The sequence below is a fragment of the Neomonachus schauinslandi genome, chromosome 4 (assembly GCF_002201575.2).
Source record: "Neomonachus schauinslandi chromosome 4, ASM220157v2, whole genome shotgun sequence".
Taxonomy (NCBI): Eukaryota; Metazoa; Chordata; class Mammalia; order Carnivora; family Phocidae; genus Neomonachus; species Neomonachus schauinslandi.
In genome coordinates, this window is record NC_058406.1 from 142,334,405 (window position 1) to 142,355,527 (window position 21,123).

Below are 21,123 nucleotides of genomic sequence, written 5' to 3' on the forward strand. Positions count from 1 at the left end.
CTTTAACTGTAAGATGGCTAAGAAATATAATTTTTTTCCTGAAGACACAAGTCCAACTAAAAATTAGATTCTCTTAATAAGTAACGATTGGAAACTGGTTCTTAAAGAACAACGAGTGAAAACATCCACACACTCGATCTCTATTCTATATTCCATCTTACCTTCTAAGAGATTCATTCTATAAAATGTATACAAATCCATCACAAAATATAAGGTGTTTGATGACCTGTGTCATATTTAACTCTTTTGTCTCAAGTTCTGCCACCATCATCTCAAATCTCAAATTCTCCCTCACCTCCAGACACTTGGTAATCCACTATTTTGCAAAAACTCTGTGTGTCACTGAAGGCTCAATCAGATCAGCTGTGCTGTAGATAAGAACCACTACAAATAATACTGAATAAAGAACTTACAGGAATTCAACTCTAAGCAGGAATGGACGTGGTGAAGTCTATGCAAAGCTATTGTCTCTGAGTCTGAGGATGAGCCTGAAGAGGTATGACTCTCTTGGTCTAGAGGTCAGAAAGAAAAGCTGAACATGGAGGGAAATGATGAGAAACCAGAACCACGAGGATGAGCTGGAACTTGCACCTGTCTTTAGCATCTGCTATCAGCTTCAGTGCTAGGATTGCCCTGCAGAAAAAGCTGACTCTCTTGAGCATAGATCTGTTCACATGCCAGGCACAGGATTCAGAGAACCCATGGGAGAAAATCCAGCAGGAGAGAAAGGAGTTGCAAGCCTGCGTGTTGACCCTTGCCAACAAAGTAAGCCAACACTGCCACGTGCTCAGTGCCCCAGACCAACCTCTAAAACATAAAACACTATCACCACTCCCTCATTTCTGCCTGCCAAATCACATGCAAATTCATCTTGTTGTCATCCATAATCCAGAAAAATGATGGGAAGGGGATGTTTGGAAAGGTAGTTAGAGCTCAGCTTATTTGGCACAGAATAAACCTGTCTGTGTTATTTGGGTCTCATTTTTAAAACATATTTCTTCAAGATTCCTTTCCATAACTCCTAAGACTACGCTAACTACTAAAATGTGGCTCTGGAGTACTCCTCTTTTTTTCTTCAGTCATATCTAGGGGTTTTTTTTTGGTTTTTTGTTTATTTGTTTTTATTGATCATATCTGCCCCCACAAAATGAGAAAATAAAACTTTTCAGTCTGGAAAAAGGCACACATAGGTTTTTCACTGAAAAAAAAAAAAAGGTTTTGAAATAGTCCCTTCAAATTTAAAGATTTTCTCCATATTCTTCCACTTAGAACCGTTTTTGGAATTTATGAAATTGATTTCATTGAATGATTTTGTTTGCACAATTTTAAGAATTAACTTTGGCAGTTTCTATATACACAGAAGCTTTTTTTCCAAGAGGTAACTTCTGTGAAGGAAGACAGTAAAATGGAGGCCAACACGGTGAATTATTTGTCAATCTCGATCTAGCCCAAAGGCCTCGGATGTTCGTTATGCACTAGGTTTTTATCTTTCCTCCCCATCTCTACTGAATAAATAAATGTTGTAAGCAATGCAGTATTTTCTGTAATTTTTTAAAAATTCCTATCTTTATTATTTAATAGGACTAGAAGGTATGAACAAATACGTCGAGATAATCACCAAGCAAAATCAACTGAGTACTCTTTGTCAGGGTGCGTTTTCTATACCCGTAGAGAAAGTGTTTCTAATGAAAGGAAAAATACAAAGAACAAAAAGTATACTCCTTACATAAAAATTAAATTTTCAAAGTCGTTCCCAACACACCTCTTTTCTCCCTACAGAAGTCTCTGTACTTAGTTGAACATAATTATAAGTAAAATGAATTGTTAGGTTCACAGGATATAAAATCAGGACCATGGGAATATACAAAGTATTAAATCTGAAATATAATTTGGTTTTTCTCTGGAAAATTTTGTCATTTTTTTCTGACTTGCACTTCAGAAGTTTTTCAATGTATCAAAATATTAGTTGATTTTAAATGTTACAGAAGTTAACAAAGAACTTGCCTCTTCCAACTGTGCTTCTCTCATCTAATGTGAACGGCCCCAGTTTTTTCATGTTGGCCACATACTGAGCGAAGTGCCTTTATGCTAATTTGGAATCATCCTGTCCTATGCTTAGCAATGAATTAATATCAAGATGGTTTTTCATTTTTGAAAAATGAACTGTGAGTCTTTAATAAAAATAAATCAAGTATTATTTATTATATTTGACAAGCTACCTAGCTAACTAGGGCAACATTTAGTGATGTCCCCAGATAAAGATTTAGGTAACATTCTTTGAAAATAGGAGTCCCTGGTGAATTCTTAGGCCTTGGTACTGTTTGTGATTGTTAGTTTTGCCTGTACCTCTGCGAAATGGTAAAAAGTGAATGAGTTCATTAAAGAAATCGGCTACTAGTGGAATTAATTAAATTCTACTTTTTTTCTTAGTGTATTAGGTATATTGACTAAGTTGCAAAACTGAAACAATCAGCTTAATGTACTTTTTAAGTCGACAAAATATTGTATCAGATTTAAGAGAAATAAAAAACAATTTTTAAAAATGTAAATCGAGGGGCGCCTGGGTGGCTCAGTCGTTAAGCGTCTGCCTTCGGCTCGGGTCATGGTCCCAGGGTCGTGGGATCGAGCCCCGCATCGGGCTCCCTGCTCGGCGGGGAGCCTGCTTCTCCCTCTCCCGCTCCCCCTGCTTGTGTTCCCTCTCTCGCTGTGTCTGTCAAATAAATAAATAAAATCTTAAAAAAAAAAAAGTAAATCGAATGAAACATTGAAGTATTTATTCTTTCTCAACAGACAGTATTGCTTTTAAAATCCAATGCATAAAAGCAGGGCACTGGGCTGTCCTGCGGATCTGTCTCTTGCTTCAACAGTGTTTGGACCGAACAGACCCAGGGATGCCCCTTCTACCAGCCTGAGACCACTCTCCAACCTTTTTTCCAGTCACAACCTTCAGAGCCATCTTCTTGGCCACCCTCTGCCTCCAGGACCAGCCAACACTCTATTTTGAGCTTAGCTCCTTATTACCATCAACCATGAGCTCCCAGATTTGTCAGAATTATTCCACCGAGCGGCACCTGGGTGGCTCAGTTGGTTAAGCATCTGCTTCGGCTCAGGTCATGATCTCGGGGTCCTGGGATCGAGCCCTGTGTCAGGCTCCCTGCTCAGCGGGGAGCCTGCCTCTCCCTCTTCCTCTGCCACTCCACCTGCTTGTGCTCGCTCTCTCTCTCTTTCTCAAATAAATAAATAAAATCTTAAAAAAAAAAAAAAGAATTATTCCACCAAGGGGGAGGCTGTCATCAACTGCCTTGTCCATGTGCATCTGTGGGCCTCCTACACCTACCTCTCTCTGTGCTTCTATTTCCACCAGGAGGATGTGGCTATGGAGGGCATGGACCCCTTTTTCCTCCAGTTGGCTGAGGAGAAGCACGTCTGCTCTTGAAGATGTAAAAGCAGCTCAGCCTCCACACCCTTTTCCAGGACCTGCAGAAGCCATCCTAAGATGAGTGGCATAAAACCCTGGATACCATGGAAGCTGCCCTGGTGCTGGAGAACCTGAACCAGGCCCTTTGGGATCTGCATGCCTTGGGTTCAGCCCGCACACACAACAATTTCTGTGACTTCCTGGAGAACTACTTCCTAGAAGAGCAGGTGAAACTTGTCAAGAAGATGGGGAACCACCTGACTAATCTCTGTAGGCTGGCTGGGCTGGACGAGGATCTCTTCGAAAGGCTCACCCTCAAGCATGACTAGGAGCCTCTGAAGCCCAGCACCCTCCTGGTGCCAGGGCTTGTGCCTGAGCTTCTCCCTGAAGCAATTAAGCAGCATTTTAACCACCTTGGAGCCCTCTCGCAAGCCCTAGACCAAATGGAAACAATAAAGCTTTTTGGAGCCAAAAAATAAATATATAAATAAATAAAATTAAAAATAAAAAAATAATAAAATCTCATGGATAAAAAGTGGTTTTCTGTCTTTGTTTTGAACTATCAATTAAAAGCTCACATTCTTATAAGAAGTAACACTATTATGAAAAAAAAAAAACTCTAGACATGATATATCTGGTTGTTATATTAGAACTACTGAGGGAAGCCTAGGCTCTGTCCCTCTAAATATATCCTCTAAATGGATTTCACCCACAAGTGAGAACTACCAAATATCCAGACATTGTCAGAAGAGGACAGATAAATGGAAACACTTGAAGTAGGAAAGAGAGTCTTCCCATCTTTCCTTTTTGTGGTGATACGCTACCTGCGATATGCCAAGAGCTATAATGCGGTACATGGGATAGAGGTACTACCTACATCCTGCCACAGGGTTTAGGAAAGCTTTAAGGATAAAGCAGAATTCAAAAGGGGAAAAGAGAACAGGTTGGGAACGAGAGAAAGGTAGGGACAAGAGGATTACACATTTAGCAGGAAAGGAAGGGCCAAATGAATGGGACTATATGAATTATTACCATGTTATTATGTATTAAAAGCCATACAACATAAGATACACTGCATTTTCTGCTAAACAAAAACAACCTTAAAAGAGTTTCCAACCTACAGGAAAGCTTCAGCGTAACAGATTTAAAATAGAAAGAACCCATAGTTATTTTACAAGGCCAAGGTTTTAATGCACCAAGTGAAAAAATAAACCCTAAAGGGGGGATGCAAACTAGCCCAGAAAGAAATCAGTCATATCACGCACATGTGGTCATTGGATTTGATTGGCGAAATCTGAGTTCCAAAAGTGCTATGTATTTTATGTTATGTAAGTGATCACAGCAACTTGAGACCAGATTAACTTTACCGAAAGTTTCTTTCCTTACCGCTCAAATTAAATCAGCGATAGTGGATGGGGAAGCTGCTAAGCATACCCAAATGCTCTGTTCTCTCTACACATTAGTCAATAAGCAGAAGCACTTTGTAAACCCACCTGGAGTGCCATCGATGATAAAGAGTGCTGTTACCTCTAGTAAAGGATGGAAATTACCCCTTGTTCTTCAGAAACCTCTGTATTGGAAACCTCTACAGAAACACAAATTTCTCCACTGGATCCACATTCCTTAACCACTAGGGAGCTTCTTTTTTTTTCTTTTCTTTTTTTTTTAAGATTTCATTTATGTATTTATTTGAGAGAGAGAGAGAGAGAAAGAGAGAGGACAGGCAGAGGGAGGGAAAGGGACAAGCAGATTCCACACTGAACACAAAGCCCCACATAGGGCTTGATCTCAAGACCCTGAGATCATGACCGGAGCCACCCAAGCACCCCAACCACTGGGGAGCTTCTTGAAGTCAGGGTCACGGCTACTGTAAATGAATATTCCCCAGATGACTAATAGAATGACTTGCACACACAAAAAAGTGCTGTGTGTTGGATGAATGAATGAACAAGTGAATCTTCTGGCAGAAATTGTGTTCATATGACTTAGAGCATAGTGATGAGAAAGGCTTGCGTTATGAGTAAAAGCAATACTCTTCCTTTCATTCTGCCCTAGTGGCAATAAGATATCCAGACTGAGATGGTTTTTAGACTACCTGTCTGACCACATGTGTCACCTTCAAATCACATCCTACAGACACTCAGAATAATAAGAGTCTGCATTCTACTAGGAATGTTGAAGGAGATAAAAATCATTCTACAACTAAGTGAAGGTTTCAGTGGGTGGCTCTATTTTAGATAAATAAGGAAATTCAGATGGAAGGGATACATTTATGCTTACAGATTCTTGATGCCTGAGTGAAGAGTCCAGAATATTCTTGTTTTCTTATGAAGCCATCCTAACATCAATAGTGCTATACTCAAAAAATGTTAAATCTAATTTGAGAGAAGATATACAAACTACCATGGAATATAATATAGCAATGAAATATAAAGCAGCAACAAAAAAGAGGTAAGCACAAAGTCATGAAAAGCTTAATCAAGGAAGTAGGACTGGGATGAGACCTTGAGAAGTAAGTAAGATTTGAGTGAGCTGGGATTGGGATGAGCATATTCCATGTAAATAAAACAGTCTTTAAAAAACAAAGTTTGGCGTTTGCTTTGTTACACATGCTTCTGATAGTTTCTTCGGTCCCATTCCAGAAATTAAATCTTTACTATTCCTGCATCCCCTCATTTTATGCCCCATCCATGTTGGGGGGAAAAAAGCCTCCTTCTCCTGATACCCCTCAGTTCTAAGGTGCATCAGAGTTTTCAAAGTGTGTTTTAAGCTGATATTTCAAAGCTAAACAGAACCTCAGAGATAATACAGTTTAATCTCTTTATTTTACAGAGGAAGAAAGAAAGGTCTAGAGATAAAAGGTGACTTTTCCCAAATCACATAATAGTTAGCAGCAACTCAGTCTAGAACGTAAGTATCTAAAATCCATTTGGTGGAAATGTGTAACACTGGCTGTTCAGAATCCAGGGCTTACTATCTCCCAAGATAAAAGAAAATTCAGTGTGTTGGCTTGTAGCTTCTTCCTTTTCTCTTACTAAATATCATTGTTGATATGAGACGAGCAGAGGTTGGATGTCCCCTCAATCCTGATGGCAAAATCCAGCCTTCTTGGATAGCTGCAACCCAGTGCCTCTGCCTTTTGAGTAGCTTATCTTGCAGGAATATGGAAGCAGAATGTTCACCAAAGGAGGGACTCAACTACAAAGATTGGTGAAAACCACACCAAACCAGTCTGCACCAAGGTGGACCCCAGGGCTGACGTTTCACTGACTTCCCCTCATTATAATACTAAAAATTATGCCCAGGGTGGAGATGTAACATGCAAATGAGACACACATTGCCTATTCTGTCCACTGTACCTATGCACCCAACTTCCTACATGCGCCAATGTCACTCCTTTCCTGCCTTGCTTAGTCTCTTTCGAACATTCACCGGTCTTTGTTCTGAGAGCCAGCATGAAGCACCTTTCCTTTATTCTGTCTCCTTTGTGCTGGAGCATAAGCCTCAGTAAAAGCCTTGCCTGGAAATTCTTTTTTGGCCCCAGTCAGTTTTTATTGCTTGGAGAGCCCAAGGACCAGAGCAGGTAACAGTTATATTCTAATAAAATTAGTGATATTATTATTATGTGGTACATACCAATTTCTTGCAGTTGTCTCTTTTCTAGACTCTGGTATTCTTCTATCAGTATTCAAGAATAAAACTTATAAATGTCTAGAGGTTTTAACGTATGTTTTTCAATTACAATGTTTTTTCCATAGTTTCTCTATATCAACTGTGTAGATTAATATTTCAGGCATACTTTCTGGTCTCCTTATTTGTTATATCTAAGGAGAAATAATTATACTATTTAATTATCTTCATCCATCTGTGATTTTCCCATGCCATTACCTAAAGAATTTTTACTTATTCCTTTTGCCTTACTCTGTAATTCTTAAAATATAGATAACTTATTGACTAGGTTTTATATAATTTTCACTTTATTCGTTACATATGCTGGCCATATTAATTTGCATTTTCTTCACTTAGTCTTGGAATATTTATATTTCTTCTCTGTACCTGAATCGAATACTATATGGATTAAGCAGAAAATAATATATTTGTCTATGGAATATCTACTGAAAAGCTTTCACGTTACCATCTTTACAAAAGCATACCAAATTAATTATGAAAGCGATTGGAGATTGTGTTTCCATACTAGAGCTGCATAACTCTAGCAAGGCATGGTCTTGTTCAACAATGAGAACAGCCTGATTCCAAGGAACTCCAGGGGAAACATGACTATATTCTAGTAACCAATCACATAAACCAGATATTAGTCCCAAGCAAGCCAAAAGCTCACACCATTTTCTTTCTTTTATTTATTTATTTATTTATTTGAGAGAGAGAATGAGATAGAGAGAACATGAGAGTGGGGAGGGTCAGAGGGAGAAGCAGACCCCCTGCTGAGCAGGGAGCCGGACGCGGGACTCGATCCCGGGACTCCAGGATCATGACCTGAGCCGAAGGCAGTCGCTTAACCAACTGAGCCACCCAGGTGCCCACACCATTTTCTATGTATTAAAAATTATATTTGGGGAAATGATTTGAGTACTCATACAATCTGTACGATTTTTTAAAAAGCTTTGAGAAAAAAATAGATTTTATACAACAAGGAAAAGAAGTCATAGAGATGTCTTTCTGGCATGACAGAGATAGGCATATACATGCATTTAAACATAAGAAAGCTAAAAATCCCCAATTCCAACTTTATTTAAAGTTTAGAGATAATATTTTATGAATGATCCAGTGGTCAACTGAAGCTCACCTAGAATCCACCAACGTTAATTGAAGCCTCCAGTCTCTTATCTGTAATTCTGGTATCCAAAATCTCAGAAAATTGAAAAAATATATATAATTTATTTTTGCGGCAGTCTGAACACATATACAGTCTGAATTCATTTAACCTGGCTCACACTGATATAAAGTTATTTATAGTATTTATTTGTCCTACTTAGTACGAATATTCACAAATATCCCTGCAGAAATATTTTATTAACATGTTTGATTATCCAATGCCACTAGTCTCTGCTGTTGGTATTACATAATAAACTACATTACTTTTCTAAAATTTAAGTATATTTGAATGCAAAACACATCTGGCAATAGGACATATATTAATATTTTTAATTTATATAGCAATATATAGTTTTTGAGTCATTTTTACTTGTATGACTGTCTATCCTCTTGAAAACATTGAAAGTCATATACATTTTCAGATTAAGAAATTAGATTCAGGATAGCTTGGTGACCTCTCCAAGATTACAAAGCCAGTAATAGCCAAACCTTGAATCTATGACTGAATTAAAGTTTAGTCATTTTATTTAACTTAATGAGTGCCTCCTATCGACTACCTACTGTGTGCTAGGGTTCTCTCCACTTTCCCAAATCTGACTCATTATCTGAAGTTGTTTAGTATTTGAAGAAAAAAGCTATTTACAGAGTTTAAGGAAAAGTTTCTAACTTTGGCAAATCTCAGTGATTATTAGAAGTGGGCTTAAAGATCATAAATGAAGCTGATCTTCCCACTTTGTCATGCAAATGTTGATTCTCATACATTGTCTACCACTCAAGCAATCTGACTACCTATTGAAATCTCTCTTCATTATGAATATTTATAATGTTTTTAGTTAGCAAATAAACTAAATCCTAAAAAAACAATATTTTTCCAATTCTGAAATGAATATATGATTAATTTTAGGAAAGTTCTGTGTAATCTGTCTCTGTAACTGTATTTTAAATCTTTCTCATGTTTCCACCTAAGATAAACATTGCATTTCAAAGTATGAAAGTTCATTTTGTTGGTTCCTATAAAGTTTTTCTTTTCTTCTAATGGAAAGTATACCACTTAGGCTGGGCATTTTTGTGTAATGGCCTCTAAGGAAAATGTTCCAATCTAAACAGTGAGTTAATCAATTTCCTAAAGATAGCAAGACATTCCTCCAAAACAATTGTCCACCTAACATCTATGCAGTGTTCCCACCTTCTCGTTCCACAAGTATGTGAAACCCAGTTGCCTGCTCTCAGATAACCCCCAAATCACCATCACAGAATTCCTGAGTTAGAAGTACCCCTGGAGAACACTGACCTTAAAGACATTATCAACAGAAGCCCCAAAGAAGAGGTGAGTCTTGCAATTGGTCACGTAAACAAGTTAGCAAGTAGAAGCATTTGAATGAGACAGAAACACCCAAGCCAAGAACTTTTTGAAATAAAAGCAATTGTCTTCTAAACTCAAAACTACTGACTGGATTGGTGTGGGGAGAGGCACCAAGAATGGGCATTTAGTGGAATAATTTGGGGAATCCTAGGGCTAATGACAGCAAACACATTCCTACCTATCTTTTTCTTTGCTTTTTTTCTAAGAGAAGCCTGTTTAAATATAAAACAGAATGAAGAAGTAGAAAATTTAAAAATGCCTTCATTCTTAATGAGCTAGCTATATCAACTAACATATGGATGAGAAAAAATTGGATTAAAAATGGATTGGGTTTAGAAACAACCAAGCAAAGCTGGAAAGCAGGGAATACAAACCATGAGCCCATGTATAATTTCACAAAAAATCTGTTTTGTTTTGTTTTTTTTTAACTGCCTATGTATTCTACAAAATTTAATTTGAGTATCTTCGCAAGGGGCAAATTCAGTCTTTCTTTAATCTCCATCGGTATTTTTATATTTATCTATTTACTTATATTATCTATTTACATATACCTAAATGTACATGTCTGACCCCCAAAACATTTGAGTCTTTTTTCTGAGTAAAGTGTAATTGGCATTTATAAAGGACTTGAAAGTGAATGGAGAGCTTGATGAAGATAGTATTTCAAGGCATGTTAGGATCATAAAAGATTTGTGAATGATAGGAAAGCCTTGAAGATACATACCTGCATAACGTACATAATAGAGGGCAGGGAAGAAGAACAGAACATACGGAAATGGAAACAGAAACCAATAAGCAAAGGAACGTCCCAGAATAAGGAGCCACCTCCTCAGGGAGCAGCCTCTCTACATATACTGGGAAATTCCTCTGATCTGGATCTCTAGGATGTAACCTTCCTTTTGCTTTTTCTCACTGTCTTGTCAGCCTTTTTGGGAACTTTCCTGGTCTTTTTCTTCTAGCTTGTCAGGTGTTGATACTCTAGACTGCTAGTTCCCCTTTCCTTGACACTCTTCTTATCCTGAGCTTTCTCCTTTGGGAAGATTTTCGCCTCTTCCTAGGTAAAACCATGCTGAGAAGTAGAAAATACTTAGGAATAAATGATCATGAAAATGCTTCATGTCAAAACTTATGATTTGCTGCTTAATTGGGACTTAGAAAATTATACTCTTAAGTGTTTATGTTAGAATAAGACAAAGATAAAACTTACATTGTGAAGAATCCAACTTGAGAACTTTGAAAGTGGATGACATAATAACAAAGGCAAAGAAAAGGAAAGAAAATAGTAAATATTAATGAAATATTTTTACCGGGCACACTAAGTTCTGAATTTTCATATCATTCATCATCATTCGATGAATTAGATTGTTATCAATATATACCATATATAACTTTAGAGATGCATAAACTCTAGAGAGTTGAATCCACTTATATTTATTGTGATTGTAATACATGTGAATTCTATCAACCATTCCATTTTGTACTATTTGTCCTGCTGTCTTTCCTTACTGCCTTCCTTTGAAATTTGCATTTTTTCCCACTTCATTCTATTTTTCCTTTGTACTACTTTACAAGTTATTCACTCTATTTTTATTCTTTTAAAAGTTTTCCCCACAAATTTAGTATGTATCTTACACTTAGCAAAGTCTAAATTTGGTCGACATGTTTATTGTCTTCCTGAATGAAACAAAGATATTAAATGCTTTAATTTCTATTACTTTCTCCTTGAATCCATAACTTCTGTCCAGTGCTTGTACCATTTTTGTAACCCTACAAATTAAGTATTCTTCTCATATTTTTCATACAGCCAGCACACATTTAGATTTTACCAGTGGGCGTGTCATCCTTGAACCAGTCCCCTGGTATTCTGCCTTGTGCCTGGTCACATGACTGCCCTGAAGCTGGGAATTTAACCTCACATAAATCACCTACACCAAGATAAGGGCAGGGAAGTTTTCACCAGAAACAAAAATCACCTGGATGCTGATAGCAGAGAAAAGGGCAAACGGATTCTGGGCAGGCGAAGAGAGCAGATGTCCACTACAGATGGCCTGGCAGAGCTGAGCAGAAGCCCCCCTCGCTGACATTCTCTACACTGTGCCTAGATTTAACCAGAGCTGCTCTGTCACTTCTTATCGTAAGCACCCAGGGTGTTTTAATTTCAGGGAGTTTTACAAGATGGGAAAATGAGACCATTTTGAAATGACTAAGTAGAGGTAACTAGCCCAAGTGGGACCATTATAACCACAGTTCCAACAATTTCATGAATATCAAAACAAATCGCTAAGCAAAGAAATGTTCTGGAGGAGATTTAGCAGGTCAGCAATTCCTACTGGTGTAGGTTGACTTAATCAGCTACTGCCACCAGAGAGGAAATAACAACAGGCTGTTCTTGAACAAAATAACAGAGAATTACAATTGTCTAAAAAGCCATCCAACCTGGTAGCCCTGAAGTGTCTCCTTTAGTGAAATGTCTCAAGTAACAGCCCAGCAGGCTATGGGAAAGGGCTGTTTACCTCCCCAGGCTCTGAGCCTTGTTTCTCAGTGGGTCTGCCTGTGGGGATTTTGCTTGTAAGGTTTGCCTGAAGACATAGGGTAATGTGATTTTGAATGTGCTGAAACACATATTCATTAGAGAGAAATAAAATTGTCTGAATTTTTTTTAATGGGTATTTTCAGCAACTTTAAGATGTTTAGTCATTGCCCAGCACTGGCTTCTCACTGCACTGCAGAGGAGCTATTAGGGAAATGATTTAAGCACTTTTGGGTAATGAAGGTTTTTGTGTCTATTAGTGTGCTTCTAATTGCATATTTAAAGACTGAGGTTACTTGGAGTGATGGTGCTACATACCCAATGACCAAGAAAAGAGCAATAGAGACAGCACGGTCTGTTGGATTAAAAACCCACAAGGCTCTACCATCCACCCCCTGCTACCAATAGAAAGTTGCTCAGCTGTGTTGTGCCAGAACTCCTCCGTCTGTAGGAAGGCATAAATTACTGGTAACGTAATGACAATAGTAATGTCATACACGGCATGTAGACATATTATATAGATATACACATATTTATTATTTATAGCACCCTTATGTGACTACATCAAATATGAAAATGGAATAGGAAAAAATATGTGCTACTTGGTAACGTGGGCTAAGAATGAAAGTATGTAGCATGATTATTAAAGGAAATGAAACATTCTACTGCTACGAGAGAAAGGAATTGAGAAGATAAATTATGGCCATCTCATGAACAAGCCTAGAATTAAAATGTCCCAAAATTCAAAACACAGAGCTCTAAAGGGAACCTGCCGTGCAGGTTGTCTGAGTCAATGAATTTGTCATTGTAGATACACTCAGTGCATGAAGTGTGAGCCCTTTTAAAAAGGGGAGCTGAAAATACAATGATTGTTGCTTACCTGGCTCAGGCAATGGCACTCTCACCTGTTACTCCATCTACTGCTCTGATGGGCCTTTCTTAATGGTTTTCTATCCTGCTGCCTGAGCCTCACATGCTCGGGATTTTCCTGGGATTCCATGTTCAGTTCACTTTTCATACTGATCTAACCCGTTTCTTGGAGGCAGTGCCATTATCTGTGATTTCAAATCCAGCTCTGTGCTAACAGTGCCCCAGGTGAGTACTCCAGATCCATTTTGCTAGTTGCCCACTTGAACCGCAACCGGAAAGGCTCAAAGGTACTTCACATTTCATCTGTATTCAATGAATCTCATTATTCTCTTCCCTTCTTCCCCCTCCTAATTTATTCTTCCTATAATTACTAATTTATTAAATAACAGTTCACTCAAGCCAAATACTACTTCTCTACACAGACACTCTATTCACTCGCAAGGTCTAGAAGTGGTATATTCTGCTCAGATCAAAACACATTCTCCCCCATCTCTATTACAAATGCCTTAGATAAGCATCTAATTGCTTCTTACTTACCTCTCCACCTGTGATCTTTTCTCTCCAACCCGCATCTCTTTTCCTAAACTGCAAATCTATGCCACTGCCTTTTGTATCTAGTATCTTTTCAATAAGTACAGGAAAAAATTCAAACTCTTCTAAAAAGCATCCTGTGCATCTCCATCTGGCCCAAGCCTATCTCTGTCCCCAACATGTCACCTAATTCTTTGGCCAAACTTTGCTCTAACCCTGAGCACATCATGTTTGTCCATGCAGCCATGATGCTATTCCTGGTGCCCTCAGACGCCTTCCCTCCAACCTTCTCCTGGAAGAAAGCTTATCCATTGCTTAATATCCACATTAATTAACATCTCCTTCCCCATTGTTCCATGAATGATTGCTGCTTGCTGCTTGCTGCTTGCTGCTTGCTGCTTGCTGCTCCCTACTAGATTCCCTTTCAGAGTCACTGTGACTTGTTATCATGCAGCAGTGAAAAGTGTCCGCTGGCTTCTCCCATTTCCTCTTCTACTCTAAGCTCCTCACTGGTGAGGATAGACTTTCTTCATCCGCTATGCATGGACCCTCTCACTCAGCACTAGGTGATGGGATATTAGATAGGAAGCAAGGGAGTCTAGTCAAATACATGACTAAAATAAATTGAAGTAAATCAGATGACATAGGTTTATGTCCAAAATCATTAACTACCTTACTGACCCTGAAAAATGACCTTCATACTTCTTTCAGCACCAGTTTCTTCATGTCAAAAAAGGGAGTTGGAGTCGGTGTAAAAGAAATGAGCCAGTTTAGCAGAGATAAATCTAAGTTTTTTCTCAGCACTTTGACCCTCCACATCCATAATTCAGTGATTCGGAGTTGAAGTTTTATGTCTACATTTCTTTCAAGTTTTATAGAAATTTACCATATTCACTCATGAGAAGACAATATTGGAGTCAGTGGTCTGACAAATATCAAAATATTTTACAGAGTTTTAGCAATGTAAACAGTGTAATCTTACCATGGCAGTAGACAAATAGATTGCTGGAAAAAAATAGAGAACTCAAAATTGATCTATGTGTACATGGTAATGAATAACAGAGTAAGATTCACTAAGCAGTGGTTAAAGAATAAGCTAGTTAAAATATGTTATTAGGAAAATTGGTCATCCATATGGGAAAAATAAACTTATATGACTATAGTACAACATCTCCAAAAATACATTCCAGATGAATTAATGGCCTAAAATATGGGAGATAAAAATTTTTAATGATTAGAAAATGATATACTTTTCTAACACTTATATAGTGCTTGCTATATCTTAGACACTCAAGTGCTATACAAACATTAATTCTATCAATAACCCTATTAGAGAAGGAAATCCAATTATTATTTTTGTTATTATTCAATTTACAGAAAAGGTAATTATGGACCAGGGAGGTTAATAAACTTACTGAAGGGTCAAAGATAATAAGGGACTGAACCAGCATTCAAATTTAAGAATTCAAATTTCTTGCCTCAGAAACTGAGCTCTTAAGCACACTGCCAGCAATGAGAGAAAGAAGGCTTTCTTTAAAAAGAATTGAAAGGCACAATAACAAAGAGAAAGGCATACAAATGTAGCTAAAAACTTTTTTTTTTTAACAGTAAGTCAATTTCACATTTTGAAACAAATCAGACTGGCAGAAAATACTTGCCTCATAAGTGACATAAATAACTGTTCTAACCCTACATATAAATAAGAAAAAACCAAATCACCCAACAAAAAAGTACAAACAGTATACAAACCTACAACTTAAAAAACTAATTCAGATTCTAATAAGTAAATGAAAAGATACTGAATCGCACTGATAACCAGGCAAATGAAAATTAAAACAAGGAGAGAATATTTTTGCCCATCAGACTGAAAAACAGTCACTATAATGGCAAATGTTGACAGATACTCCCTCTAAGAACGGAAACTGATCAACCAATTTGGAAACCAATTAGGTAACACATGAAAAAGTTCAAGACGTGACTACTATTTAAAAAAAACAAAGTGACCTAACAGTTCTTATTGTATCTACTTCTAGAGAGATCACTAGCACATAAAATAATGAAATATGTACGTGGATAGTCACTGCCACAGTTTGTAATAGTAAAACATTATGAACACTCTAAGCATCTATCAGAAGAGGATTAGGTAAATAAAAGGCGGTATATACATATAAGTAAATAAATGAGTAAAAGAAATCAGCCAGTTTAACAGAGATAAATCTAAAAACAATTTTTAGTAAAAACAAGAGTTGTTCAGTGTGCAAAAACAGAATACAATTTATGTAAATGTATAAATAACATGAAACAATATTATAAATTCTCTATGCATACATATATGTGCATTTATAAAGTTTATTTTTAAAGGAATAAAATAGGGGCACCTAAGTGGCGTGATCGGTTAGGTGACCGACTCTTAGTTTTGGCTCAGGTCATGATCTCAGGGTTGTGAGATCAAGCCCCTCCTTAGGCTCCACAAGGAATCTGCTTAAGATTCTCTCTCCCTCTTCCCCTCCCCCTGCACATGCATGCACACGCACTCTCTCTCTTTCTCTCAAATAAATAAATAAATCTTTTTAAGAAAGGAATAAAATAACATATACCAAAGTTATGATATGGTTATATCAAAAGAAAAGAGAAGTGGGTAGGTAGAAGTTGGTCAGCTTTATCTACGATATTATAATTTTTGTTAAACTATTGTGTTTGTATCTTACATAATTTTGAAAAAACATTAAAAATAAACTATTTTTAATTATGTCACAGATAGTATTATGGAAACCTGTAGAAATTTCAAGGACTTCCAAAATTAAATCTTAATAACCAGGATGATGCAAATTATTTGAATTTTGAAAAAAATCAAGTAGGAAGCAGAAGGGGATGAAAAACTTAAACATTTTTTCCCCATCTATCATAAGGAAGTGTTATTAAATTATATTTTAAGCTACAGAAATGCTACTACAGATATAAAAGCAATCTGTGGTAACTGGAGGAGAAATACGTATCCACTAACACTCTGATAAACTGCTGGGGTCTCTGCTTTTTTATTTCTTATTCTTTGGAATAAGCATAAAGGAACTGATAAGATGGTTTAATTAAAAGAAGTAGAAAAAACAGTGTTCTGGGAGATAGCCTAATAATACTGCCATTACTTCCACGCATACTCAGCTCTAGGTCTTATTGTCTGACTATCTGAAAGAAGACAGCATATTATAAGGCAAAACTCTTTCTTTCTCTGTGTTACTTTTATCCTTGAAATAGACATAAGAGAAGAAACGTAAATTTCCTTCTCTACTCTAACGGTTAAAAATTCTATTTGCAAGATTCATATATTAATTCTAATATAGACACCATGTGTAATTAACTCATCAACTGAACCAACTATTTTACAATTTTAAAGCCAAAGCCTTATGCATAATTTTGTTTCAAACAATTTGTGACTCATTCATTTGTGAAAAATAGAGGCATGACATTTATTTAACCACTATCATTGCCCAAGTAACCCAGCAACTAGTCTGCTGTGGGCCATTTTTCTCCCTTGGCCAGGACCCATTTTTCTTGGTTTGAATCTCATTGCAGCCTTTTCTCTGACCAGAGCAGCATTTTCATATACTTTTATAGAATTCAGAGTTTGGTCATGTGGCATAGAAATGTCATTCTAGTTTAAGCACCATATCTTCACACCAAAATTCCTGGTGATCAGTGTTCATGCACTGCTCAGTTTCTCATAATACTGGCACAGCAAACACGTTATAATTTAGAAATGTCACAGTGAGTTGACACGACCCATCAATGATTACATCCTACAAATTAATGTAGATTACCTGATTACATAGTACACACACACACACAAAATGCATTATAGTACAATATATTTGAATGTGTATATTCATTTATATATTTTATTTGATTATTGAGTAATCATACTTACTCCATACTCCACACTGCATACATACACACACACATACACACACTATTGCACATTTATGTGGTCTCAGGTGAACCATTGGTGGAGTAAAGCAAGTCCTGAACATAATGAACATAGCTGATATAATTAAGAGGAAAATAAGTTAACTTTATGCATAATTGAGGCTTAAAAAAATTAAATGACTTTCCAAATGCATAGGGTCTACATCTACAATGCCCAAATCCTTCTTCCATGAATTAAATCCATAGAGCAAATGTCTAACCTCTCATCTTATTCTTTATTCAGAATTCTTAACATGGGATTATTTTAGAAAAACAGTGGTCTCCTCTATATGTTCTTCTGACTTTAAAGGAAACAGGGGTAAGGGAAGAATTCTCACATCCATCCAGGTATATAAAATAATTAGAAGTCAGGTGCCTGGGTAGCTTAGTTGTTTAAGCGGCCAACTCCTGATTTCCTCTCTGCTCATGATCTCAGGGTCCTGAGACTGAGCCCCAAGTCAGGCTCAGCACTCACTGCTGAGTCTCCCTCTCCATCGCACTCTGTTCCTCCCCCTGCTCACTCTCCTGTGTGTGGTGCACTCTCTCTCTCTCTCAAATAAGTAAGTAAATAAAATCTTTAAAAAAAATTAGAAGTGCCTCAGATGCATGTCAATTTGTGCATTATTTATGTGTGGTCATGTAATCTGTCCTAAGAATGTTTGAATTCAAACTGTATTGTAACTGTCCTTAAAATTTTCACTTATTAAATGTTTTCATCTTTATATGACGCTCTTCCCCAGAAAGACAAAACAAAGAAAAAATATAGGTAAGAACAAATGGTAAAAGCCACCTGAATTTGGTTTTCTTTTATATTGTCTTTTAGACCCACGTTTATTAAGCACTATTTTAACCAAAATGTTATCATTTGGTATGGGGGTTGAGATTTTGTTTATATGTAATAATAAATCTGCCTTTCCAGACTCCACCCAAATTGGTAGCATAACCTGACCATGTAGCTGAGTTGGGCACTGGGCCTTAGATAGTACTTGGGACAGAATTTTAGAGACTCATAATGTGAAAAAGACTGGAAAAAAATTCAAGTTACTTATTAAGAAATAAATAAATATTAATTGCTAAAGCTTCATTTTCTTTTTTCTTTCTTTTTGAAAGTGAGATCAAGAGTTGAGTTGCTAATAAAATCATAATGATTAGCCTGCCCTAGTTTAATATACACATTTTCTTGTGGTCTTTGACTTAGAAGGGTGACTTAACACTCATAAGGGCAGATTTTTTAATTGATTATTATTATTATTTGTGTTTTTATGTTGTATATACATACACATTATATATGTATATATATCTATATATGTATGTGTATATATATGTATGTATGTATGTATATGTATAGATGTATATATATAGATGTAAATATGTTTATACATATATATATTATATTCCAAAATAAAATTCTTATTTTGATTTGAATGCCTATAAAAACTTATTTTTGTTGATATTCTTAGAACTGTCTTCATAGTCCATGGCAAGAGAAAAAAAAGAGAACTTTTTAAATTTCTAATAATTTATTGGTAAAATCAAATTATGGAAATAGTTCAGAACAGTAACTTCTAAAAAATTTATAATAAATGGGACAATAAGCACAAAAGAATCACCCCATGAACACTGCTTTTCTTTTTGAGTAGTTTACATTGTGCTTTACTGAAACACATCTTTCCAATATAATGTCCATTTCCTCAATTCCTTTTTTTATTTTTTATTTTTTTAAATTTTATTTTATTATGTTATGTTAATCACCATACATTACATCATTAGTTTTTGATGTAGTGTTCCATGATTCATTGTTTGCGTATAACACCATGCTCCATTCAACTTTTTTTTAAATGTCTATTTCTTCTTACTTTCACTAAGGCTTTTAACATACTTCCAGACAATTTTATAGGTGATTTGATACTGATGAGAATTTTCTCTTATATTTAGTTCAATAAGTTATTATCCCCCCAAATAAGCCTTTTCCTTTAATTTGCAAACAACAGTATAATATCTTACTATAAATTTGCAGCAATCCCTTCTGGGAAATTCCAGGTGAGGGTGACTTCCCTCCTAGTAAATATAAAATTTGTTTTGACAACCTCTAAACATGTGTATTCCATAACCTGGTTATTTGATCATCTGAATTCTTCTTATCCATAGAAAACATTTCCCAATGGTGCATTAAATTTCCTTGTATACTGAGCAAAACCAGGCCTCAGCATATCCAGAAGCATCTTTGCAAGGATCTGGAGTTTTCATCAGTGATTTTTGTCTATGAAATAGAATGCCCGTGGACTAGTGTATTATTTACTAGAATGTACTAGAATAAGTATATATATGATAATAGGAATTTTCCAATCAACCCCTTTTCACTGGCAACTCCTTGTCAAAGTATTTAAAAGTATTTGTTCCAACACCAGTTTCTCAGGTGGCACCAAATTACCTTATGTAGTAAATCTAATGTAGCAAAGAATTAGCAAAGAATTTGTGCAAAGATCTTCTAGATGACCTGATTTCATGACTAACATCCTAGCTTACAATATCCTTAATTTCCTCATCTGTAAAAGAAAATAATAACACAGTCACTATGAAGTTTTCATTAGGTCAATAAGCAGAGCTGAGTTTCCTGGATGGCCGTGAAACGAGGTCCTGGGCAACCTGATGGGCATCTACCTACCAGCCCCAAAGCAGCTGCTTCTCCAGTTTGTTCTTCAACCAAACTTACACAACTTTATCTGCTTAAGATAATCAAAATTCAGAATGTTAAATATGTGAACCCAAAGATTATATTCCATTTCTCTTTTTTGCAAAAATCCTGCAGCTTGTAATGAATGATTTGTTACACGTATCACCTCCTACTACATAGCATGGGAGGTCCTTCATGACTGTGACTCTATTTTATCTCTATCAATATTCGATAATACTGATTAGCTTGCTCTCTCACACACATTATACCTTCAATAATCACGGAATCAAAAAAGGGCTTGATTCCCTCCTCCTCTACCACCAACACTAGAAGCAACAACAAAAATAAAATAAGAAAACTTTTCTTTTATATATCAGTGACTCAAATCTATATAATCTTAGATTCTTTGTTGTTTCATCTCCTAAATCTGTCCATCATTAGTCTTGTAATTTTTATCTACAAATATGTTTTGAATCTTGCTGCTTTTCTCCATTGCCATTAGGCATTAAGACATAGAGATTCAACCCCCTCCCCCCTCTTGGATCAATGCAAGATACTCATTTGGTCTCCTTGCTTCCATCAGTGTTTCCAAGTATTGTTCATGTACATGAAGGGGCATCATTCCTCTAATAGATGTGGTATATTTTTATTTATTAAAACACTTAAGTTGGAAGAGCTGTCATATTCCAACAAAATATGAACAATACAATAATACAAATTTTCTGACAGGTGGAAGTAAAGTGTCTTAATAAATACCTTTTTCTAATTTACAGAAAAGCATTATAAAGGTTATTGGCATCTCTATTTCCTCCCACAATCTATTCTCCACACAGAAAGCTGAATAATTTTTTTTAAACATGTGTAAGATTATGTTAATCCTCTTTTTTAAAACCCTGCTATGATTCTCATTATATTCTGAATAAATTTCTAATTCTCTACCGTTG

At 36.3% G+C, this 21,123-nt stretch overlaps 1 pseudogene; it reads left to right on the plus strand.

The window, feature by feature from the left end:
* Nucleotides 1-573: 573 nt before the first annotated feature.
* On the plus strand, nucleotides 574-3,747 carry LOC110578859 (annotated as a pseudogene).
* Nucleotides 3,748-21,123: the final 17,376 nt, after the last annotated feature.